Source organism: Pelmatolapia mariae, linkage group LG23, assembly GCF_036321145.2.
Source record: "Pelmatolapia mariae isolate MD_Pm_ZW linkage group LG23, Pm_UMD_F_2, whole genome shotgun sequence".
Lineage (NCBI taxonomy): Eukaryota > Metazoa > Chordata > Actinopteri > Cichliformes > Cichlidae > Pelmatolapia > Pelmatolapia mariae.
This window is the reverse complement of record NC_086246.1, coordinates 36,930,978-36,957,548: the sequence shown is the minus strand read 5'-3', so window position 1 is coordinate 36,957,548 and position 26,571 is coordinate 36,930,978. Positions and strand designations below refer to the sequence as shown.

Genomic DNA, 26,571 nt, shown 5'->3' with positions numbered 1-26,571 from the left:
ACAGCGAGTTTCAGTTTCTGTAGTAAAATGTGCTCAGTGACACTGAATGCTGTACTGAGGTCTAGCAATACAATAACAATCACAAGTCCACTGTCAGAGTCCATAAGAATGCTTTTACTAACCTTTACTAGTGCTCTTTCTGTGTCTTATCTTCTTCATATAATTCATTTTCATGGACCACTAATAATAAAGAATAATTAAGTAATTTCACTGAGAAACTAAATCATATCTACTAAAGCAGAACTATTTAATCAGAGACAGAGAAAAAAGAGCAGATAAAGTGCCTGGAGAGAGATGTTTTGTGGATATACTTTGGCATCGTAGCATCATGATAACAAAGATGAGAGAAGAAGAAGCTTCTTTCAGCTGCTCCTTTATTCACACGATGTCGCCACAGCAGGTAACTTTGCATGTTTGAGTCGACACAGCCCTGAAAGAGACTTGTGCCTCCTCCTGGGATCAAACCGGGGAGCTTTTATTTTTTAGGGGAATGTGTAGATTCCCTACATCACTGGCAAAAAAGATGATAGGATCCTGTAAAATAATGTCACTGTGAGTGATCAGTCCTGCACTACTGGACCATGAAGATTTAGTGCCTGTAAAGCTCGATGCTAACAGATCAATACATTTTATTTTCACTGACAGCCAGTGTGTATATAAATATATATATATTTTTAAATCTTATGTGTGTATTTAAAAAAATGAATTTTATAATTTGGCATCTCAGCAGCATCTTTCTGAACAATTTCTTTTTCTTCCTGAAAATAATTAGCAGCAATTTGCAAAAAGGTTTAGGCAATAAAGGGCAGTCAACAGGAACTCTTTGTCTGGTGGAAGGATACTTTAACTGCTCAGGTTTCAGCCTCAGTGAAACACAATGCAATTTTGTGACCTTGCTCTTTGCACAGTCCTACCATTCCTACTGCTCTCTCTCTCACACACATTTAGACGATGTGTAAAATCCCTCTTGGGCTCTCTGTCTCATCCACTTCTCTCTCATGCAAATGTTTTATTTAATTCATCAGCATTAAGATTTCAAGGTCTAATCTCCTCGCAGAACGAACATGCTTCAAACGGCACACAGAAAATGTAAGTGGTGTGAATCACAGAGGTGAATCAAACAGGATGATGTCACTCCCATGAATCACCACATGCTAAACTCGGCAGACACTCCCTGCTGAATGTACTTTTTTTTTTAAAGTGGAATGTTTTTATGATTACTTTGGCACACTAGTGTCCACTAGAGGAAAACACAGAAGGAGTCGTGCATTGTTTCTGCCCAGCCTTCCAGCTCTGTTCTGCCATGTCTAAATTCAGTGGCACAGGAGCCTGAATAATTTATTGGTAGAGTGAGCTGTTGCCTCAAACCTTGTGTGACAGACATGCTTTCTTAAAGAGACGCTCTTGGTGTGTACCTATCAGACTGCGTGGAGAAAAACTCCCACCCTCATCACACTTGGAAACAATAATATCATGGCTTGAATATTAAATTTAGAGATGAACTTGAGATCATGTAAAAGGAGGTCATGGTCAGCAAAAACAAAGTGGATGGGTAATGACACATGGCTTTTATCCTTCATGTTTCATTATGATCTATTTGTTTGTATTGATGTTCATATTTTCATAGGCAAGCTTTTCCTTAAACATTTGCCCTTTTCTTTGGCTGTCAGTCACTCCGTTGATTGAAGCAAGTGTGTGTACTTTATGTACATTTACACACAGTATCTGAACACTTCTTCAGTGTGTATTTGAACAACAATCTGCTGCTAATAAAGGCAGCTACAAGTGCCTTTTACTATAAGGAGTACACTGAGATTTGACAGGTATTTATTAGGGGTGCAACAATACTCGTATCAGTATTGAACCGTTGGATACACTGCTTTCGGTTCCGTACGCATATGTATCGAACAATACAAAATTTTTATTTTATTTTATCAACTTTTCTTCTGACGATGCTGTCTGTGTTGAGAGCTCAGTGGATCTGCGTTCCACTACTCCGCCTAGGCTGCACTGTCGAGCGCAGATCCACTGAGCGCAGCGCAAGCTAGCGAGACAGAAGTTAAGCTCGTTGCAACATGGCAACTGCCTCAACGCTACCCGAAATTGAGCCTCCCCCACCCTCATTCAGATCTGGCGTTTGGAACTATTTTGGTTTTCATGTGAAGCATGACCCTGATGGTAAGCGCGTCATGGACAAAAGTAAAACAGTATGTCGGATGTGCCACGCAATGCTCAATTACATTGGTGGGAACTAGTGCATTAGCGCAATTAGCTCGTTAACGTCCAGCCCCACACACGGGGCGATCCGCGGTAACTCGTTAACAGAGATTTGCGGCGTTATGGCGTTAACGTCATTTTAACAAGATTAACGCTGACAGCACTAGTGGGAACACAACGATTATGACTGCACATTTACTCCGACATCATCCTAGTGCAAAGACAAGTGGAAGCAGACAAAAACAACAAGTACGCATGCTACAAACTTTACCCGAGTCATTCAGACAGCACATGATTCTCCTTATGGGGACCTGCTATGTTTAATATGCTGCTGAGAGTATACCCCAGAAGAAGCGTATAGTATAGCTTTTATTTTGGAAAGAGCCGTTTCTCTGTAATAAACTCTCTTTTCCAAAGATGAGTGATTTCTCGATCAGATAGATTTTTTTATTATTATTTTGTTGTTTCAGCAACATTACATTTAAAAACTGTACTTTTGAGTTAAAATATATATTTATAATTTTAATAAATGACAAATTAAAAAGGCATGAACATTTTTTTGTATCAAAAAAATATCGAACCGAAACGTGAATTTTGTGTATCGCACCCCCTAGTATTTATATACCACCAGTTCACAACCACAGTTGTCTTTACTGTAAGGATAGTCCCAGGATAGGTCACAGGAGAGTCCCCCATGGGCAGCACCTGGCAACACTGGGAAGGAAAAATGCCCTTTTAACAGGACGAGACCTGCAGCAGAACCAGGCTCAAGGAGAGGCAGTGACTGGTTTGGAGGGTGAGAGGAAACCAAAGAGAGAAAAACAAAAGGAGAAATTAGAGACCATGAACAACAAACAGGACATTATACAAACTCTGGGCAGTGAGAAAAGGCAGTGGCATATAAAAAGGAAGAAATGAACAGGGCATAATTGGAACCTCAGCAGCCTGAGCCTATAGCAGCTTGACTAAAGCATGGTTCAGGGTCACCTGATCCAGGTTTAACTATAAGTTTATTAAAGTTTATTAGAGTTTGAATTCTAATCTTAAAAGTTGAGAGAGTAGCTTTGTCCTGAATCTAAACTGGGAGTCTGTTGCAGAGTAGAAGGGCCTGAGAGCTGAAGGCTGTGTCTCTCCTAGTACAGCAGCACACCCCCTCCCCTTTCAACAGGTTATGTGTGAGACTTCAGCACAGCAGCAGCAAGCACAGAGGGCCCTCGCGCTCACTTTTCGCATATTGTGTGAAAGAATTTGGAAAACACATCAGTGCAAATTCTATTTTTTTTTCTTTTTTTTTGCGCCTGTCCCGTTTGGCTCTTTTGCCATCAGAATTATTGTCTAAAGGCAAAGAAAGATGCCCAACGGATTTACTTTACCAAATGGACCATCCAGCCTTGCCGTAATGGTCTATTTGATTCACCTTTTATTGTTTATTTTATTTTCACTTGCTGAATACGGGACAGACTTGACCGAGGGAAAGAAAGGGGAGAAAGAAAGAGGGAAAGAAAAACAGCTGAGAAGAGGGACGGGGGAAAAGGGCAAAAAACAAAAACCAACAGAATAAGTAGACAAAAAATACATATATCGATCACCTGGATCACCTGTTGAGAAAGAAAAAAAGAAAACAAGCAGAAGAAAACGAGAGTAATAGAATAAACAACATCACAATGATATATGGGAATATGACAGTAAATGCTAAATATTAAACATTGTTGTGCAGCACGTAAGATCGACAGCGCACAGTGTGCTTTGAGGTAGCAGCCAAAAAGGGTGTAGTTTGTGTGTGTGATCACCCGTGTGTACACCTGTGAGCATGAGCGCGCTTGTTTTTAAAAGGTTCCTTCATGTAATGATCTGCTAGAGGGTGTGGGGGGCCACTGCCCCGTCCTCCAGGGCATGAAGCAGGTATGGAGGAGATCAAGACTCCAGACATCCAGAGGCCCCCAGAACACAAGAGACCAAGGAAGACCAACAGAGGGGCAGCCGCGCCACTATCCCAGAAAGAGCTGAGGAGAGTCCCAGATGAGGGGTCACTCAGCAGCCGCGGAGCAGAAGCCAGGGGGGGTTGCAGTGACGTGCCCGTGAGCTCCGCCGGCAGCCAGCTGTGCCTGAGTGACCGAGCCCCAGGCCGAGAGGCCGAGGGCACCCCATCCCCGAAGTGGCCCGAGCGAGCCCCAGGCTCCGGGCCCCGATAAGCAGCCACCAAGGAGTGAGCCGGTGGGTACCTGGACGCCCATCCCCGGACACAAAGAACCACCAACGCACCGATGTCTGAGGGCGTCCGCCACCGGCAGGGGAAGTGGTGGGGGGAGATAGGCCTCCAAACCTTGGAGGGCCTGAGATGTCCCCAGAGAGGTGACGTCTGATACCCAACCTGACATATAGACACAGACATACAGGCACACACAGATACAAACATCCATTCCCACCCTCATGCTCTCATAGGCAATTACTCCACACTCAACCAACGTGGAGACAGACATAAAGAGACGCTGTACACACAATCACACTCCCCAAGCGTACTCTAAGAACCGGGTCTAGGTACCCTTGCCCCTGGAGGGGGAAACTGCACCCAGACCCAGGTGGTGTTACCCTTTTCCCTGCGGTGGGGAGAAGCAGACCGCCCCGACTCCGCAGCAGCAGGGAGGCCCCACATTCCAGACCCCAGTCGGACAGCCAACTCCTCCTCCTAGCCCCCCCGCTCCAGCAGGCCGCAGAGACCGGGGGGTGTGAGAAGACTCCAAACCTCCCTCCACCCGCTCATATGTAGTGTTGATGTATGTGTGTTCTAAGGTGCATTTAAAACCCAGGAGGGCATGGAGCTACCTGCCAGAGAGCAGCAGGTAAGCACATAGCCCCTCCTGCTAGCCCTCAATGTCTACGTGTATTTAAAATTGAGAGGTGGGCAACGACGCCAGGGGTGAGGTTGTACACCCTGATGGTAATTTGGAGTCCGTGTTGCGTGCCCACCCCCAAGAACCTATATGTATGTGTTATGAGAGTGTGAGTAATGTGAATGTCTAAGTTGTGAGATAAAATTGAGGCAGAGGCAGCCAGAAGGGGACGGGGGGGGGGGGATGCCTCCTCTGCACCCTGGTCAGGGCTCGCAAAATTTCAAAATCCCTGGTAGCCCTTCGGGCAGGGACTCTTCAGTTTTTGGTAGCCCAAAATAAATTTAAGTAGCCCGAATAAAAAAGGGAGCAATTTTTTTAATGTTTTGTTTCCTGTTTTGTTTCCGTTACAATATTATTGTTACGGAAACAAAACATTAATCAAAAGATTGTTGAAACACAAATTACAATATTGTATAAAAATTACAATCATCAACTCAAATACTTGGTTGTAATTGAACAGAAATTTCTATGAACTTGTAAGAACTGTACAACAGGAATCAGTCTGTGTCAGATCCTGAATTTGAAATTTCCACTGAAATCACAGGTAAGAGGCAAGTGGAACCAAGATCTAGGACATTTGCTTTTTTAAGTTTGCAAAGACTGCTAAATTTTGCCAGTGGTAGTTCACTCTTTCCAACATAGTACGCTGTTCTAAACAGATTTATCAGGTTGATTTTTAGTATGTTATTTGCAGACTGAGCAATAATCCATTTTTTGCATTTCTCATGGGTTCTAATGGGGACCTTTCTTAAAATTACTGGTCCCAGTAACAAAGGCACTTGTCAACTCAGAAATCGAGGGAAACCAACAACACACCCGGCAGAACATTATGTTATTTACACGGGTGCACACAAGTGGTCCGCATGTGCGCATTCGCTGTCAAAATAAAAGACGCGCACCAGATAAGAAGTTGCAACGCGCGTTTGCGTCCATATAAAAGGCACTGTTTTTGTCCGCTAGAGTGGGATTTTCATGGCACATTCTGCACCAAATCTCTGTGCATTCATCATTTGTTTAAAGCCAGCTCACCTCCTGCAACCACTTTTCCTAGAATACGCGCTTCTTTTGTGGTTCGGACTCCATCTGACATTTCTTTGGAGGTGGAGGAACACCAAAGTAATTGCTTAAAGGAGCTTCTTCGACATCTTTAAGAGTTCTAAACAAATGTCTGTCCTCCTCCAGAAAATCTTATGGACGCAAACACGCGTTGCAACTTCTTATCTTGTGCGCGTATTTTATTTTGACAGCGAATGCGCACCTGCGGACCTCTTATGTGCACCCCTGGTTATTTAGCTTGTCATATTCCAGCCACAGAAATTCTTTTGTCCATGAAACCATAAAGCTGCACTTTCTTTTTGCCTTATAGTCTGATTTGTCATAACTTTTCCGTTTTGTGGTAGGCTTTTCTTTGGCTGTCACTTCTTCACCGGTCTTCTTGACCGGTCTTATTTGGCTCAGCAGAACTAAAATATATATCCTGCTGCCTTTACACACGCACTCACATAACACTGAGCGATTCTCTGCGCGATCAACCTCTCACATGTTTAAGCTTGCTGCGGGAGATTTCACTTGTCATGTTTGCATAGTAAACTAACGATTGATAAGATGATGTCAGAGGAATTGGTGCGCAAATTATCGTCACTCACCAATCAGTACTGTCGCTCTCTATACACAGTTCGCGCGATTGCAAAGTGAAAGCAAAAAACAAGTGCAAATTCAAATGCGATTTCAATATGTCACATATAGGGCTGCTCGATTATGGCAAAAATGATAATCACGATTATTTTCACTGAAATTGAGATCTCGATTATTTGATGATATTTATTTAACAATAACAATGTATTGAATAATGGCTTTAAAGATTGTCAAAAATAGTATAAAATAGTGTGCAAATACTGGTAACAGTGCAAATGTTTGCAATATAAAAAATAAAATGTAAACATCTTTGTTTAGTGAACTTTGCCATGTCGCTCTGTGGTGGACACCAAAGTTTACACACTATGTCTACTTGATCCACGTCTGACTCCGCGAACCCATAATGTTTCCACACCACTGAAGGTTTTTTTTTTACCTGTCTTTTCAACCAACGGCAGTCACTCTCCTCTCCAAATAACTTCTGCTTAGCTTTCCGAGCTTCCCTCTGTTAGCTCCTCTTAATTGTTGTGCCGCGTGTTCGAAACGCAGAGAGGTGCGCTCGATTTGCCACACGGAGCAGCGCGAGAGTAAAGCACGAGGGAGGCGCTAATAATCGGCTCAGTCATTTTTAATGATCGTTGAAAGCCCAGATCGTAATTTAGATTAAAATTCGATTAATTGAGCAGCCCTAGTCACATATTGACAGTGGTTCACCGATGCCAAAGACGTATTTACCCAGCTACATTTCCGAAAGAATGCAAAAGCATTGACATATATTTTTCCTTCCTATGATAGCCCGACGGGCAGGGCAGGGATAGATTCTGGTAGCCCGACTGGAAAAATCGCTAGCCCCGGGACGTCGGGCTAGCGATTTTGCGAGCCCTGCTGGTGACACACCCCTACCCCAAGGCCCTGCATGTGTGGGTGATTGTGGTGGAGCGGGAAGAGGGAGGCAGCTGACCCCAGTAGGCACCCCCATACTCTGCAACCCACCAGGGAAAGGGGGCCCAGGCCCATCCGGACCGGGGCCCAGTGCAGCAGCGCCGCCCGGCCCCACAGAGCCCGGGACAGCCCACCCGACCTCACCACAGAGAAAACTGCACCCACCCCATCATCCACTCATCTTCCAGACTACACAAGACAATAGACGCCCAGGCTGAGATCTTCCTCCACCTCTCCTATATGTCCCCCTCCTGCAGAGAGAATTCCTGAAGAGAGGAAAGCTCCTGCAAGATGTAACAACCTCCCCCACCAGTTGAAGAGCCCCCCAGGTGGCTCGATGCACTGGCGGCACCCTGCGCCAGGGCTGGGCCCCCATACACCCACCCGCCCACAACCCCGGCAACACACCAACCAGGACCCAAGCCCCTGAGGCCCGGCCAGGGCCCCAGCCCAGAGACGGAATGCCCCCAGAACCTCACGCCCGTCCCGGACCCACCCAGGGGCAGCCAGGCTACCAGGTCAGTAACCCACGTCCGTCAGCACAGACCCTCCCCTAGCCCCGCTGCACGCAGCCATGAGGAAACCATCACCTAAGAGCCAACAGAGCCCTTAATTGGCCATGACCGCTACCCCGGGTTAAGCCCCCCAAGGAAGATGCTCCTGGGGAACCCCTGTCCCTACCCCCACACCAATCACAACAGTGAAGGTGGGACCAAACTATGACACCCCCCACCCCCACTAGGTGATGGAGCTGATCAAAGGAGCCCAGAGCAATTGATCTGATGTGGTGGCAGAGGCTGTATCAAGACTAATGTAATCTAATAGATAATTTCTATATTGGTTAGAATTAAGATTATTTTTATTTTTCCAGTTCATGAGGACTGTTTTCTTGGCTATGCATAGGGCAGTGAAAACCATGTGGGCTATATTCTTTTCTGTAGTGACATTATCTAAGCTGCCCAACAAACACACTAAAGGAGAAGTTGGAATGTTACATTTCAGACACTTTGATAAGTCTTCACATATCTCGCGCCAAAACTTCTGAACTGGTGGACAGAACCAAAGAGCGTGGATATGATTGTCCGGTGAATTGGTTTGGCAGTGTGAGCAGTTGTTGGTAGACGTAAAGCCCATCTTGAACATCCGATGACCTGTATAGTGCACTCTATGTAGTATTTTGTATTGAATTAATTGAAGACTGGGATTTCTAATTAGATGAAAGGTTTTTAAGCAAATCTGAGACCAGAAGTTTTGGTCTAAGTTAACTGATAAATCCGCTTCCCATTTTGCAATAGGAAGTGATATTGATTCATCTGTTTTAGAAAGCGTTCTGTATATTTTGGATAGTAATTTGGGGGTTTTAAGAGTAAGAAATTGAACCACATTTGATGGTGTTTGTAGTTCAACTTGACCCGGTTTAAATTTCTTTTTTACTATGGATTTAATTTGTTGATATTCTAAAAATCTTTTCTTGTTGATCCCATATTGTGTAACTAGTCTGTCAAATGAAATAAATTCTGTTCCTTCTAGTATATGTTCTAAATATTTGATTCCTTTACCACTCCAATCTGAAAAGTTTATCATATTATTGTTTTGTAATATGTCAGGGTTGTTCCAGATAGGAGTACGTTTGCATGGGATTAATGAAGACTCTGTCAACTTCAGAAACTCCCACCATGCTGTCAGAGAGGAGCTAATGTTGACGCTTTTGAAGCATTCATGTCGTTGGATGTTTGAGCTGATAAATGGTAGATCTGAAATCTCTAGATTATTGCAAAGTGCTTGTTCTACATCTAGCCAAGGTTCATCTAAGAGGGTATGTTTTAGCCATCCTGAGATAAACTGAAGCCTGTTGGCTAAGAAGTAGTGCTGAAAGTTAGGTAGTTCTAATCCTCCTTTATCCTTGGTCTTTTGTAGTGTTTTTAAGCTTATACGTGGGGGCTTATTTTTCCAAAGGAATTTGGACATATATGAATCTAGAGATCTGAACCAATCTTGTGGCGGTTTAGTTGGGATCATTGAGAATAAATAATTTATTTTTGGTAAGACCATCATTTTTATAGCGGCAACCCTTCCCATGAGTGATATGGGTAGACATTTCCACCTAGCCAGATTGCTTTCTACTTTCTTTAAAAGTGGGATATAGTTTAATTTAGTTAGATCTGCAAGCTTGGGTGAAACATTAATACCTAAATATTTTATATTTCCCGATTGCAGTGGAGTAGAAGAGAAATTATGGAAGGAGCAATTAATCGGAAGGACTATAGATTTTGACCAGTTAATTGAGTAATCTGATATTCTTGCAAAAGAGTTTATCAATTCAATCACCCCAGAGATATTGGTTTGTGAATTTTGGAGAAAGAGTAGCACATCATCCGCATAAAGGCTGATTTTATGTTCCACGTTCTTGCATTTTATGCCCTTAATTACTGAATTCTGTCTAATTGCTGCTGCTAGTGGTTCAATAAAAATTGCAAACAGTGAAGGGGAGAGTGGGCACCCCTGCCTGGTGCCCCTCAGGAGACAGAAGCTGGAGGATGTCTGGTCATTTGTTCTGACACAAGCTGTTGGGGAATTATATAATATTTTTAACCAGTTGATGAAAGAAGATCCAAAACCAAATTTGTGTAAAGTTGCAAATAGAAATTTCCAGTTAACTCTGTCAAACGCTTTTTCTGCATCTAAAGAAAATATTGTAGTTTCAAGGTTTTTACTGTATGAGTAGTCTATCAAATTAAGTAATCTACGTGTATTTGTTGGTGAGTGCCTACCTTTTATGAAACCAGTTTGGTCAGGATGAATTAAGAGGGGGGTTATTTTCTCTAGTCTCTTCGAGAGAGCTTTGCAGATTATTTTAAGGTCTACATTTATAAGGGATATTGGACGATAGCTTGAGGGATATACAGGGTCTTTGCCTGGTTTTAGCAGGAGATTAATGTTTGCAGAATTCATATTTGATGGAAGTCTGCCATTTTCTTTGATTTCCAACAACGTTCTGTAAAAACCTGGTGCTAGAATCGTCCAGAATTCTTTGTAGAATTCTGCAGGAAAGCCGTCTGGACCTGGAGCCTTATTATTGGGCATACTTATCAGGGCTTCCTGGAGTTCACCTGGTGTCAGTGGCGAATCCAGTGCCATTGCTTGAGAGTCTAATAATTTTGGGAGAGTTATGTTGTCTAAAAACTGATCAATTTCCTTTTTAGATGGGTTTATTTGTGGTGAATACAATGTTTTATAGAAATCCCTGAAGATGTTGTTTATTTGTTTCGGGTCATATACTGTATTCCCAGATGAATCTTGAACATATAGTTGTTTTTTCTTTATTTATTTTTAGCTGGTTTGCTAGACATTGACCGGATTTATTACTATGTTCATAATTTTGTAAGCGTAGTCTTTGTACTAAGAATTTTGTTTTTTTTATCAATTATCTCATTTAATTCTAGTTTTGTTTTGCGTATTTTGTTCAATGTTTCCTGATCTTGGTGGGACGCGGAGGCTTCTTCTAGTGATTTGATGGTTTTTTCTAATTCCTGAATATTTTTGTTTTCTTTTTTCTTTTTATGTGATGAGAAAGAAATTATTTTACCTCTTATCACAGCTTTCCCTGCTTCCCATAGAACAGAAGCTGATGTTCCGGGAGTGTCATTAAAGTCTAAATATGAAGTCCACTCTTTTTTAAAATAGTCGGTGCAAATTCTATATCATAATGTCTTCAGTTTTTGTGTTTGTTGTAGGGCTGTCAATGTTAACGCGTTAACGCCCTCATCACGAGTGATTACATTTTTTAATCAATCAACCCATCTGGAGCGCAGAGAAAGAGCGAAAATTGAGTGAGTAAGAAGCGTTTGTTTGGACGCGCAAGAACAGATTGAAACCTTAGGAGTGAGCTCACGCCATTCATTTGCATGGGCCAAAATATTGCAGAAAAAGCTTAATATAAAAAAAAGTCATGAAGACCAAAAGATATAGCCGGCAAGAGCAGAAATGGCAGAATATTAAAAAATTTGAATGGTGAAAATAGTTTAGATGCAGAAAAGTCTGCATGTAGCACAGAGTCATGGCTCAGTGTCTGAATGAGTGTCACAGGCCTGAATGTGCGCTTGAAGCCTTTTATATATCTTCTTTGATCTGCTGCTCATTGCACACAAGCACAAATGTTCGACTTTTAACTGTATTTTTATAGTTTCACGTTTTAAGCTTTTCCTACCCTCACTTATGGCCTTTCATACTAAACAAAGTAATTAAGAAATAAACAATTATAAATAAACAGTTTCTGTTTCTCGCTTTCTACAATCGAAATTTCTGTTTTGTTTTGGGATGTTTTGTTTGTTTTTACAAGTAGAGTTTAAAAACAACAAAGAAAGAAAGAAAGAAAAAACTGGACAGTCTGAGCTACCAGAACCTTTTCTGTAATTTTACACGTTTATTTCTTACAATAGTTTCACGTTTGAACCTTCACAGACATATTTCTTACAATGTAGCCCAAAGAGTTGTTCTGACAGATTTCTTTCTTTGTCACAGCAGCTTTTTCTTTGTCCTGTGAAAAAACAGTTAAACATGTAACTTCTTTATACTGACTGACTGGTGCGGCCCACTTAAGGTCATAGTGGGCTGTGTTCAACCCGCAATGTAAAATAAGTTTGACACACCACAACTAAAGTGTAGCTTTTAAATATTGTCACATGCTACAATGTAACTAAGAAATAACCCAACAACAAGAACTGACCCGACCTGACCTGAACTGACAAGAACTAACCTGGTTAAAACTCATTTCAATATTAATAATAAAACATATTTGATTAAAAACATACAATCACAAGTGTTTACCCTAATCCTAGCAGATAAAGACCAACACTTCTAAAATCGAGAACTGCAAAATATTTTTTTTTAAAAGAAGGTGGGGTTGTAGTACTTCTATAAGTCAGTGCAAAGCTTTTTTTCAACCCCTGTAATGTGATGCCTGAACAGCGGTGGCTTCAAGTTGTGTATCAACACAAACAGACATCCATACAATGATCGGTGGTGATGGTTGGCACCGCTTTGGAAACAGAAACAGTTGGTTTGAAAGGCTGCAGTGCCTCCTTGTGGCGGGACTCTTACACTACACTGGAAGATGTCGAGCAGTGTCAGCTGTATGCTAGAAGGTGATAAATGAAATTTTCTGGGGTCACCACGAAGAGCTTACTGCCTTTCTTGCTCAGTCTACAAAATGTGGTACTTAATGGATTGAAAAGAAAAAGATGACACCCTTTAGTTCACACCAGTAGTGATGATTCAGGGTTTTAATTTTGAGCCGTCACAAAAACAGGAAAGTATGTTATTAGCCAATGCTAATATAGTTTCTTATATCCATCTATCTATCTATCTATCTATCTATCTATCTATCTATCTATCTATCTATCTATCTATCTATCTATCTATCTATCTATCTATATGCCATTTGGCACAAGTAAGGTGTAATTAATATAACGGCCGTTAAGTGTATTTATTACATAGTGGAAATATCTCGAGGCAGATTGTCTCAGACAAGTCATTTAACCTTTTTCCTGTACTTTTATTAACCAGCAAAATTCCAGAGATCAACTGTTCACTCAGCATCAGGAAGTTTTTTATCCAGACTCTAAGTGTCCAATGAAGCCAGAGTCCAAATTTATACACAACTAAACCAGGGTGAGAAACTTCAGCTCTGCTAACAGTTTCTATGTAGGTAATTCATACTGCCTGAGTCAAACACAGAAGCCTTCTTATCTCAAATTAAAGCTACCATTTGCTCCAGGTTATACATAAACATGTAGAATTTCACATTTCAGCTCATGTTTCCTGTCTTAATGGTTTCAGATAAGTTAAACTCTGTAGTTAAAAGCAAAAGGTAACCTCTATATGTCCAATGTGTTTTCTTGTGTAATAAAGTGTAATAAATGAGAACCCTTAAGGATTTTAGTCACTTCTTCCCTGCGCTTACCTACTGTAAGATGACACAAATGCTTGCAGCCAGTTCAAAAACTCCCAGAAATATGGACTTTATTTAAGAATCAGTCACTTTTAGACTATATAAACATATCATGTATCAACTTTGGTGCTATTTTACAAGCTGAATTGTGGAAAACAAAAACAAACAAACAAACAAAACACCCTTTTATAGCAGTCCTTTCAGTCTCCAATATTGATGACAGGTTATGTTTCATTATCACAATGAATACATTTATCAACAAATTCCTCATTAGTGAAGACAATAAATAATCACTGGTCAAATACACAGTGTGTGTGTGTGTTTGCGTGTGTGTATGCAGTGTGCTTAGCTGATTTTATAAATGCAAAATGTTCTTAAGTAGATAGCATACATACGTAGATGTTTACATTGATAAAATACATTCATTAATTGCATCTATTAGCTAGATTTAAATGTAGCAAAATAGATTTGTTATGTGATTTATTAAATCTGATTGCATAAGACTTTCATTACAGGAAGTGATAAAAGAAGTAGAAAGATTCCAGTGATTTAACCTCCTAAGACCCGAACTCTTCCACTGCATGCATTTTTAATTTCTCTTTGATATTTGGGCTGATTGGGACCTGATGAATGTAAAAACAAAGAATTACCAGATTTATTTATTTTTACTTAATTTTTGTTTCTAAGAAAAATGAGAGCCACATATGAGGATATTCATTTAAAATTTCGATAGAACAATAGCAGTACAAGTGTATCCTCGTAAGTGGATATCAGGCCCTTGTAGAGCAAAATTGAGTATTTTGGTCTAAATAACCCAAAATGTGATGTCCACATATGTGGACGCCAGGTCCAAGGGATTCCTCTGAGGCCTTTGTCATTTGTAGTTAGATGCTTTCAGATTTTATCCTACAGAAAAGGATCATTGAGAAAGCCATGGCACATAAGTAAGGGGTTAAAATTTCAAAAATAAGGTAAGAAAAGGTGCCAAAAGGAGAAAAAAATAAAATAAAATAATGGATTGCATTTATATAGCGCTTTTCGGGGCCCATCCATTCACCATATAGTTCATCCTAATGTAATGTAATGTAACCTCCAGAGCTGCAATCCTGAGCGCCACTCTCACAATAGCAGTGGTGTTATTGTCAATCAGCTTCCAGATCTTTGGGAAGCAACCAGTGATTGTCTAAAGAAAATGTGTAGTGGGTGTAGGTTAAAGAGATATCATAATTATAAAAATATTTTGAATAAAGAATAAAATGTTCTTTTTATTTTTCCTACTACTTTGAACTGTCCTACATTTCCACCACAGTGCTCAAACAGCCCTGCCGTGAAAATGTATTGTTGTGGTTTTTATAGTAAGAAGGCGCCACGAAGTCTGATGAGTTGTAGAATCCACAACATTTAAACTAGTGTAGACAGAAAAAGCGTTGGTGAAAACGGATGTCACTGACTTTATTGTTTAGCAGATTTTTGTACCGTGCTCATTTTTATTAACAAGTAACTTTATTAACAAGTAAACTGTTTATAAAAATCTCAGCATAATACATTGTATATTTGACATGCATTTTAATTTTGTGTATGTGAAGTCATCCAAATGAAATCATATTAAAGAAAAAAAACACATGTATGTGAGCTCTGATAATGAGCAATTGTCATTCAGGATATTTAAGCTGCCTGTTGATTGAAGAAAAAACTAGAATATGAAAAACTGAATTTCAGCTCAAACAAACTAAAATCTTGTGGATGAATGCCTTCTACATGTTTGTAACTTGTTTAGGATGAGATGGAGATACAATCTAACACTCATGCACCCTGAAAATTATCAAGGATTTCTATGGGACAAACTTAAACCAGCCACTGTGACCATTACTGCAGAGCAGAATGACCAATCCTGATGGGGACTATGAGGGTTTGTAGTTAAATTCCTGCTCTTGCAGGATCAGTGAGTGTCTGTTTAAAGATAAATCTCATTAACACAATTTTAGATTTCTGCTCCCCATGACATCACCAACAGTTCTGCAGGAGGACAGAACCCCCTGAATTAATCTACCATAATGCTCTGTGTTATGTTGTCATGGCAATATGAAGTCAAAAAAATACAAATACAAAAATGCAAAAGAAAACATTTAAAGGAGGACAACAAGACAGGCAGCTGGAAGAGCTTTTGAAGCAGGAAAACTTTTCTGGATTTCTCTTAACTCTTAACTTAACTTAACACAAGTCAAAGAGGAAACAAGGAGGCAGCTTGTTGGATTATATCTGAGGACAGGACGCATGAGGGGGAAGCACGAGGAGAGAGAAAACAGCAGAGAGATGGTGTCAAGCTAATCGTGGATCAAGTCGAAGAAGCAAGCACCAAAACTGTGAGTAGACATCACACACCAAGAGTTAAAATTACTGTGCTGATTAAGGAAACATTAAATTTGGTTAGTTTGGGGTCTGGAGCTTCAGTTTTGTGGGTTCAGTTGGTCTCAAAATTGAGGAAAGACAAAAAAAATGTTTCTTTCAAAAGGTTGTTGGAGGATTCTTACTGTAAGAAGTGAAAATTAATCCATGTGTTAAACTGATAAAAAAGAAAACAACCCAGAAGGTTTAAACATCTGGGTGTGTATCTGCTTTTGTTTATTTATGTATTTAAAGTTGAATTTGGAGTAATCACACTAGAAAAAGAAAATTGGAGGATCAGGACAATAATGTGGCAAAATTTACTGTTTCCTTAATCAGAACAATAATTTTGATCTGAACTGAAAATGTTGAAATGGGTTATTTTCTTTTTTCTCTACTGATCAGTGTGTTAAATCTTTAGTTACTTGTTGGTCTCCGTTAATGCTAATGGAACTTTTAAAAGATGCAGTTTATTTGTAATATTGTAGAAAAGGCTCTGCACCTGTGAAAATAAAAAATAGGTATGCAGACCCCCGAGGTCACTGCAGATCAAAGTACCTAAGCCGTGGTTAACTACGATTATATTACAGATCTGCAGGCCCAGCTGTTGTTATACAAATGTGCAAATTTGTTTTAATGACATTAATAATAAAAAATGGGATGTTTAAAAAGTGAACATGGCAAATTTAATTTTAAATTAGTTGGAAAGATGATGTTGGTTAAACCTGATGTCTTTGGAAAAAGGTTTGGTCACTAAAACGTTGAGATTTAATATAATGGGATTTGAATATGATATGATTTAAATGTGTTTACTTATACATAGGCACTTTTTTAGTATCAATCACTCCTGTATGGACAGATCACATGGTTATAAACCAGGTGCAAATTTGACTTTGCGATTATAAAGAAATAATGGGATGATCCATCACAAACCTCGCAAATTTACTGTTGTTAATCTGCACAATGATTTTGGTTTGTGCTGATGTCTTTGGAAAAAGGTTTGTTGACTAATAAGTTGAGATTTAATATGATAAACTGAGTGTAGGTTATATAATGTACACAGTAGCTATAATTGCTGTAAATGGGCATCTGTACACCTGTAAATATTTTATCAAACATCAATCATAATTTGTGATCAGTGTGAGTTTTAAACATTGATATTTCTTTGTATTTCAGACTAATTTACAAAATATGAAAAAGACTTTTAGTATTTTAGAAAAATAAGACAATTCTAATTGACTTCAAACTTTTGAGCTGTAGTGTAGCTGTAGTGGAAGTATGAGGACAGGGAAACACTGTTATAAAGTTATGAGCTGTCTTGCTGCAGAGAAAGTGGAGTCTGTCATCCTTGAAATTCTCCCTAGATAGGCAGCTGGCAGGATCGAATGATGCTCTGCCTCTGTGGTCAAGTACAGACATAGGCCTTAAGCAACCATGAGCCACTCATAAGCGTGACAGATTAGGAAGCATGCATAAAGTGGACTAGTTAGACACCTATGAGCCACTAATAGGACAAAATGAGCACGCAGCAATAAAGTGGACTTGTTAGGGAGAGTTTGCCTTCAGACCTAAACACTTCAACTCAGTTAGATTTCAAAGATAGTGTATAGTTATCTATTATGGAAGATAATGTACAAATATGAGGACGGGGAGACAGTGTTAAAAAGTTATGAGCTGTCTTGCTGCAGAGAAAGTGGAGTCTGTCATCCTTGAAATGCTCCCTAGATAGGCAGCTGGCAGGATCGAATGATGCTCTGCCTCTGTGGTCAAGTACAGACATAGGCCTTAAGCAACCATGAGCCACTCATAAGCGTGACAGATTAGGAAGCATGCATAAAGTGGACTAGTTAGACATCTATGAGCCACTAATAGGACAAAATGAGCACGCAGCAATAAAGTGGACTTGTTAGGGAGAGTTTGCCTTCAGACCTAAACACTTCAACTCAGTTTTTGATGATAGACACAACTAAAATAATCCTGATCAGATAAAGACAGACACATGTACACAATACACACTACTGCTCAAAAGTTTGTGGTCAGAATGAAACATTCTTGTTTCAGTTAGGAATTTACATTAGCTCTAACATAATATTACATGAAGTTTATCAGTAACTTTTCCACAGATGTCTTTTTTATTAATCATTTATGGTAAATCACTCATGATGTGTTAGGAAATGTCTACACAGTTACACATGGGCACTTTTTTAGTATCAATCACTCCTGTATGGACAGATCACATGGTTATAAACCAGGTGCAAATTTGATTTAATGCGATTATAAAGCAAAAATGGGATGATCCATCACAAACCTCACAAATTTACTGTTGTTAATCTGCACAATGATTTTGGTTTGTACTGATGTCTTTGGAAAAAGGTTTGGTACCTAATAAGTTGAGATTTAATATGATAAACTGAGTGTAGGTTATATAATGTACACACTCGGTATAATTGCTGTAAATGGGGATCATGCATTGTACGTTTTTTACTAAGCTAACTACCTTTAATTTAGTAAACTCGCACCGTAAGGGTGTGTTTTAACTGATGAAACTGTGTCGTACTCAGGCTCGGACATCTGATTGCTGCCTTTTATAAGCTTTATTGCACAAGCATAAGCTAACACCAGTACAGTAACCGTGCCTTTACAGAAGCCAGGTAATCAACTGAAAGACACAAAATAAACAACCATACAACATTAACAAAGCAATCCTATTAATGACATTACAGTTTGGTAACAGTCATATTTATAGCTTTAACATATTATTTAGTTAACACAGAAACTCACCAGCTCGGCTTCATCAGTCATAACAGCAATATCAATGAAAAGAAGATCCGGCCGGTAGGATCTATGGGCAGCTGTTAACACATACCATCCCAGACTTACATAAATCACTCAGTCTTAAATGAATTCGTCATTTAAAGCAAATATAGGTCTGGCTGATAATAAATCACAACAAAATAAATTAGCACGTTAGAAATATGGGAAAAACCACACATGCATAAAGTGGACTAGGTAGACACCTATGAGCCACTAATAGGACAAAATGAGCACGCAGCAATAAAGTGGACTTGTTAGGGAGAGTTTCCCATCAGAGTTAAAACACTTCAACTGAGTTTTTGATGATAGACATAACTAAAATAATCCTGATCAGATAAAGACAGACACATGTACACAATACACACTACTGCTCAAAAGTTTGTGGTCAGATTGAAACATTCTTGTTCCAGTTAGGAATTTACATTAGCTTTAACGTAATATTACATGAAGTTTATCAGTAATGTTCTCACAGATGTCTTTTTTATTAATCATTTATGGTAAATCACTTATGTGTTAGGAAATGTCTACACAGTTACAAATGGGCACTTTTTTAGTATCAATCACTCTTGTATGGACAGATCACATGGTTATAAACCAGATGCAAATTTGATTTAATGCGATTATAAAGCAAAAATGGGACGATCCATCACAAACCTCGCAAATTTACTGTTGTTAATCTGCACAATGATTTCGGTTTGTGCTGATGTCTTTGGAAAAAGATTTCTTGATTGACAAGTTTGGATTTAACATGAGAAAACTGACAGCAGGTAACACAATGTACCACAACAACAGGTATAATTGCTGAAAATGGGCCTTTGTAGATGTCATGGTCCCAGAGCCCTCTGTTCTCGGCCTGCTTTTTTCTCTCTCTCCTCTGTCCGTGTTGTTGTCCGTGTGCTTATCTTTTTCAGGGGATGCACCTCTGCCTTCCTCTCCTGCGGTCACTTGTAAACAATCAGCTGATTGCTCCCCTGCTCCTCATGAGGTGTCCATGCTATCTTCTCAACAACCAGATCATTGCATCACCAAGGTAACGTAACATGCCACAGTCATGTCATATTTTCCATTAGTTCTTGCCTTTGCTTACTCTCTGTTTCTGTGCAGACCTTTCTGCGTTTTCGGATCCCTGCAATCTTCTGTGACAGTGTGTGAGTGCGCCTTCAGACAACCTGCAGTACCTCTGCTACGTTTCCTGGAGCCCACAGTGTTTATCCTGTATTTATAACTATCTGCAAGTACGTACACAGTACGTGGCAAAGGCAGCCCATTCATTGTCTACCGCTTGTCCCTTTCGGGTAAGCCAGACCTGTTATTTCGTCTTGGACACTTTGTCCAGGTAGGGTTAGGAATGTATTTGCATTGAAAGCGGATGAGGTGTCTGTCTTCTGATGGGCAGGGCATTTGAGCACTGCCACTACACTGGGAAGCAGCAAATGTTCTATTAATTATAAACCTTACCGTTGGCGCAGTTGGCAGCGCGGCAGTCTCATAATCTGAAGGTCGTGAGTTCGAGCCTCACACAAGGCAGGTGTTTTGGTACAGAGTTGGTCCATCCATTTTAAGCGTCTTGAGAGGAGACTTTGGAGAGTGGCGCGAATTCAGCGGGACAATTGGAGGACGGGCAAGGGTTGTTAGCTCAGCGGTAGAATTGTCGCCTGCCATGCGTAAGTCTCGAAAACTGGAGGTGTTGAGCTCTATCCTCACGCGAGGCATGTTTTGATGCGCAGTTCGGCCACACATTTTAGGATCTCCTGTCACACACTTCACCTCCAAGACGGCAGCCCATCCTGGGCTTGAAGAACTGGCAACTCTGCTTCATTTGTTGACGGCTTCAAAGAATGGTCCGTTTTTGGGGGAGATGGTGCCTTGAGCCTCGCTTAATACACAGTACGTGGCAAAGGCAGCCCATCCATTGTCCACTTGTCCCTTTCGGGTAAGCCGGAGCTGGGTCAAAACACAGTTTCCCTGACCGGGAATGGAACCCGGGCCGCGGTGGTGAGAGCGCCGAATCCTGACCACTAGACCACCAGGGAGCTGCGACAGAGCTGTCTTGATGAGTGACGCGTGGCTGTATCGGGCCACAGTTTCCGTTGTGCCTCGAGAGGAGCGCTTGGGCAATGGCGCGAATTCGGTGGGAAAACTGGCACGTCCGTGAGCATTGGTGGTTCAGTGGTAGAATTCTCGCCTGCCACGCGGGAGGCCCGGGTTCGATTCCCGGCCAATGCACAGTGCCTTTATGCGTGGGGCCTTGGGGGGCATTAGGTTTGTTCTCGGTCGCGGCCAGATTTCCGCATCAAGATTTCCGCAAGATCACATGGTGGGCTCTCGCTTGTGGGTGCAGCTAGCAGCGTCCCAGAGTTTAGAGGTGGCTTAACGAGATCAGATGTCTGTGTAGGTTCTCGGTCAGGGTAGTCTTGAGGTCTTGCAAAGAAGGTGACTGGATTCCTTTCATGGTGCGTGAAGACTTTTCTATCCTCATCCAAGAGGCTTCTTCAGGCCTGCAGCGATTGATGGAGACTGTCAGGTATTTAATCCCTGCTGGGGTTGTCCTCTTGAGGGATGTTCACCCACTGTTATTCATATTAGTCATCACTTAAGCCCAGGTGTGAAACGCAGGTCTTTACCGTCACAGAGAGGTATGTGACAGAATGGGTCCATCCGTTTTTAGGATCTCCTGTGGCACTCTTCACCTCCAAAACCCGTTCAGGGCTTAAATACCTGGGGACTCGCCTTTGTTTGTCCAAGCTGAATTTCTTTTCTGTGCAGCTTCGAGAAATCGTCCATTTTCCAGTTGGCACTCAGCCTCGTTGGCACTCAGCCTCGTTGGCGCAGTAGGCAGCGCGTCAGTCTCATAATCTGAAGGTCGTGAGTTTGAGCCTCACACGAGGCAGGTGTTTTGGTACAGAGTTGGTCCATCCATTTTGTACCGCTTCTACCCATTTCGAGGACGCTGGAGCCTAAGAACCATCCGTTTGTAGTGGATTTTCAGCCTCCTCTGATGCAAGATCTAGAACAGGGATCAATCCAAATCATTCTGCCATTGCCCGTGGAAAGCCTTCCCATCTGTTTGATTTCAAGACTCACACGTGGCAGGCGATCCTCCCCTATGGATGCGTGCCGGCCCTCTGGAACCACTTCATCCAACTTTCACCACAATTCCTCTTTCTTTTCTCAGGTCAGAATTGCGGGGCACCACACGTTGGCTCCCAAATGACTCCTACCTGTTATTTCTTCTTGGACACTTTGTCCAGGTAGGGTTAGGAATGTCTTTGCATTGGAAGCCGATGAGCAAGGGCTGATAATTGGTTATCAGCAGCTCCCGAGCTGAGTCTCTGGAGGTTGCCTGGAGTTCCTTTGCCAACAGGGTCCATTGAGAGAGATAATTTGAAGTCATTCTTGCCTGACTGGTAAGTTGGAACAAGAAGTCTGTGCAAACCAAACTTGGGTTGGACATCGTATCTGCATTAAGTCAAGATGTTGTTGAGAGGAGACTTTGGAGAGTGGCGCGAATTCGGCGGGACAATTGGCAGACTTGTAAGGGCTGGTGGCTCAGCAGTAGAACTGTCGCCTGCCACCCGTGAATCTCGAAATCAGAAGGTAGTGACTTGTAGCCTCACGCAAGCGATGTGCTTTGATGTGCAGTACGTGACAGAGTTGGTCCATCCATTTTAAGCGTCTTGAGAGGAGACTTTGGAGAGTGGCGCGAATTCAGCGGGACAATTGGCGGACGTGCAAGGGTTGTTAGCTCAGCGGTAGAATTGTCGCCTGCCATGCGTAAGTCTCGAAAACTGGAGGTGTTGAGCTCTATCCTCACGCGAGGCATGTTTTGATGCGCAGTTCGGCCACACATTTTAGGATCTCCTGTCACACACTTCACCTCCAAGACGGCAGCCCATCCTGGGCTTGAAGAACTGGCAACTCTGCTTCATTTGTTGACGGCTTCAAAGAATGGTCCGTTTTTGGGGGAGATGGTGCCTTGAGCCTCGCTTAATACACAGTACGTGGCAAAGGCAGCCCATCCATTGTCCACTTGTCCCTTTCGGGTAAGCCGGAGCTGGGTCAAAACACAGTTTCCCTGACCGGGAATGGAACCCAGGCCGCGGTGGTGAGAGCGCCGAATCCTGACCACTAGACCACCAGGGAGCTGCAACAGAGCTGTCTTGATGAGTGATGCGTGGCTGTATCGGGCCACATTTTCCGTTGTGCCTCGAGAGGAGCGCTTGGGCAATGGCGCGAATTCGGTGGGAAAACTGGCACGTCCGTGAGCATTGGTGGTTCAGTGGTAGAATTCTCGCCTGCCACGCGGGAGGCCCGGGTTCGATTCCCGGCCAATGCACAGTGCCTTTATGCGTGGGGCCTTGGGGGGCATTAGGTTTGTTCTCGGTCGCGGCCAGATTTCCGCATCAAGATTTCCGCAAGATCACATGGTGGGCTCTCGCTTGTGGGTGCAGCTAGCAGCGTCCCAGAGTTTAGAGGTGGCTTAACGAGATCAGATGTCTGTGTAGGTTCTCGGTCAGGGTAGTCTTGAGGTCTTGCAAAGAAGGTGACTGGATTCTCTTTCATGGTGCGTGAAGACTTTTCTATCCTCATCCAAGAGGCTTCTTCAGGCCTGCAGCGATTGATGGAGACTGTCAGGTATTTAATCCCTGCTGGGGTTGTCCTCTTGAGGGATGTTCACCCACTGTTATTCATATTAGTCATCACTTAAGCCCAGGTGTGAAACGCAGGTCTTTACCGTCACAGAGAGGTATGTGACAGAATGGGTCCATCCGTTTTTAGGATCTCCTGTGGCACTCTTCACCTCCAAAACCCGTTCAGGGCTTAAATACCTGGGGACTCGCCTTTGTTTGTCCAAGCTGAATTTCTTTTCTGTGCAGCTTCGAGAAATCGTCCATTTTCCAGTTGGCACTCAGCCTCGTTGGCACTCAGCCTCGTTGGCGCAGTAGGCAGCGCGTCAGTCTCATAATCTGAAGGTCGTGAGTTTGAGCCTCACACGAGGCAGGTGTTTTGGTACAGAGTTGGTCCATCCATTTTGTACCGCTTCTACCCATTTCGAGGACGCTGGAGCCTAAGAACCATCCGTTTGTAGTGGATTTTCAGCCTCCTCTGATGCAAGATCTAGAACAGGGATCAATCCAAATCATTCTGCCATTGCCCGTGGAAAGCCTTCCCATCTGTTTGATTTCAAGACTCACACGTGGCAGGCGATCCTCCCCTATGGATGCGTGCCGGCCCTCTGGAACCACTTCATCCAACTTTCACCACAATTCCTCTTTCTTTTCTCAGGTCAGAATTGCGGGGCACCACACGTTGGCTCCCAAATGACTCCTACCTGTTATTTCTTCTTGGACACTTTGTCCAGGTAGGGTTAGGAATGTCTTTGCATTGGAAGCCGATGAGCAAGGGCTGATAATTGGTTATCAGCAGCTCCCGAGCTGAGTCTCTGGAGGTTGCCTGGAGTTCCTTTGCCAACAGGGTCCATTGAGAGAGATAATTTGAAGTCATTCTTGCCTGACTGGTAAGTTGGAACAAGAAGTCTGTGCAAACCAAACTTGGGTTGGACATCGTATCTGCATTAAGTCAAGATGTTGTTGAGAGGAGACTTTGGAGAGTGGCGCGAATTCGGCGGGACAATTGGCAGACTTGTAAGGGCTGGTGGCTCAGCAGTAGAACTGTCGCCTGCCACCCGTGAATCTCGAAATCAGAAGGTAGTGACTTGTAGCCTCACGCAAGCGATGTGCTTTGATGTGCAGTACGTGACAGAGTTGGTCCATCCATTTTAAGCGTCTTGAGAGGAGACTTTGGAGAGTGGCGCGAATTCAGCGGGACAATTGGCGGACGTGCAAGGGTTGTTAGCTCAGCGGTAGAATTGTCGCCTGCCATGCGTAAGTCTCGAAAACTGGAGGTGTTGAGCTCTATCCTCACGCGAGGCATGTTTTGATGCGCAGTTCGGCCACACATTTTAGGATCTCCTGTCACACACTTCACCTCCAAGACGGCAGCCCATCCTGGGCTTGAAGAACTGGCAACTCTGCTTCATTTGTTGACGGCTTCAAAGAATGGTCCGTTTTTGGGGGAGATGGTGCCTTGAGCCTCGCTTAATACACAGTACGTGGCAAAGGCAGCCCATCCATTGTCCACTTGTCCCTTTCGGGTAAGCCGGAGCTGGGTCAAAACACAGTTTCCCTGACCGGGAATGGAACCCGGGCCGCGGTGGTGAGAGCGCCGAATCCTGACCACTAGACCACCAGGGAGCTGCGACAGAGCTGTCTTGATGAGTGATGCGTGGCTGTATCGGGCCACATTTTCCGTTGTGCCTCGAGAGGAGCGCTTGGGCAATGGCGCGAATTCGGTGGGAAAACTGGCACGTCCGTGAGCATTGGTGGTTCAGTGGTAGAATTCTCACCTGCCACGCGGGAGGCCCGGGTTCGATTCCCGGCCAATGCACAGTGCCTTTATGCGTTAGGTTTGTTCTCGGTCGCGGCCAGACGGCATCAAGATTTCCGCAAGATCACATGGTGGGCTCTTGCTTGTGGGTGCAGCTAGCAGCGTCCCAGAGTTTAGAGGTGGCTTAACGAGATCAGATGTCTGTGTAGGTTCTCGGTCAGGGTAGTCTTGAGGTCTTGCAAAGAAGGTGACTGGATTCCTTTCATGGTGCGTGAAGACTTTTCTATCCTCATCCAAGAGGCTTCTTCAGGCCTGCAGCGATTGATGGAGACTGTCAGGTATTTAATCCCTGCTGGGGTTGTCCTCTTGAGGGATGTTCACCCACTGTTATTCATATTAGTCATCATTTAAGCCCAGGTGTGAAACGCAGGTCTTTACCGTCACAGAGAGGTATGTGACAGAATGGGTCCATCCGTTTTTAGGATCTCCTGTGGCACTCTTCACCTCCAAAACCCGTTCAGGGCTTAAATACCTGGGGACTCGCCTTTGTTTGTCCAAGCAGAATTTCTTTTCTGTGCAGCTTCGAGAAATCGTGCATTTTCCGGTTGGCACTCTTCCTCCCATCATGTGGTTTGTCATGTCCTCGTATGCCCTTGATTTTTTTTTCTTTTTTTTGCCTTTTCTTTCATCCCCAACCATTTGCACCATCTTTGAGCCTCATTCTGCCGAAGGTTTCTGAAAAAGGGTGTTTTTCCATCCCACCATCCCCATTTGATTGTTGGGGTTTTGTCTCTATTATTTTAAGGTCTTTTATTTATCATATATAACAGTTATTATTGTGAATTGGTGCTTTATAAATAAAATGGACTCAAATTGAACTTGTAATTCCTCTTCAAACCTAAAGTCGTCTTGGACATTCAGCGTAATAAAATATTAAAATATCAACCAAAAATTAGAAGCATAGCCAGCAGCTGTTATATTTAGCTTCTAATTTAACACTTCTAGGTTGAACTATTGTAATACATTATTATCAGGTCGTCCTAAAAAGTCCCTGCTTAGCCTTCAGTTGATTCAAAATGCTGCTGTGAGAGTACTGACTGGGGGGACTAGAGAGAGACAGCATATTTCTCCTTTATTGGCTTCTCTTCATCAGCTCTCAAAATCATTCTCCTCACATACAAGGCTGTGAATAAACAGGCCCCGTCTTATCTCAAAGACCTTATAATATTATATCACCCCAAAAGAACACTTCACTCTCAGACTCCAGGCTTACTTGTTGTTTCCAGGGTATTTAAAAGTAGGATGGGTTGCTTAATCCAGGGTGTCGTTTATCCTGGGGGAAGGCCAACC

At 42.4% G+C, this 26,571-nt stretch overlaps 5 non-coding genes across 5 annotated transcripts; all 5 read left to right on the top strand.

Annotated features, from left to right (window-relative positions):
* The first annotated feature begins 20,989 nt into the window (after positions 1-20,989).
* On the top strand, positions 20,990-21,060 carry trnag-gcc (transfer RNA glycine (anticodon GCC)). The gene has a single exon. It is a non-coding gene; the product is annotated as a tRNA-Gly (tRNA).
* Positions 21,061-21,651: 591 nt separating this feature from the next.
* On the top strand, positions 21,652-21,724 carry trnam-cau (transfer RNA methionine (anticodon CAU)). Its single transcript has one exon. It is a non-coding gene; the product is annotated as a tRNA-Met (tRNA).
* Positions 21,725-23,099: 1,375 nt separating this feature from the next.
* On the top strand, positions 23,100-23,170 carry trnag-gcc (transfer RNA glycine (anticodon GCC)). The gene has a single exon. It is a non-coding gene; the product is annotated as a tRNA-Gly (tRNA).
* Positions 23,171-23,762: 592 nt separating this feature from the next.
* Positions 23,763-23,835, top strand: trnam-cau (transfer RNA methionine (anticodon CAU)). Its single transcript has one exon. It is a non-coding gene; the product is annotated as a tRNA-Met (tRNA).
* A 1,375-nt stretch (positions 23,836-25,210) lies between these two features.
* On the top strand, positions 25,211-25,281 carry trnag-gcc (transfer RNA glycine (anticodon GCC)). Its single transcript has one exon. It is a non-coding gene; the product is annotated as a tRNA-Gly (tRNA).
* Positions 25,282-26,571: the final 1,290 nt, after the last annotated feature.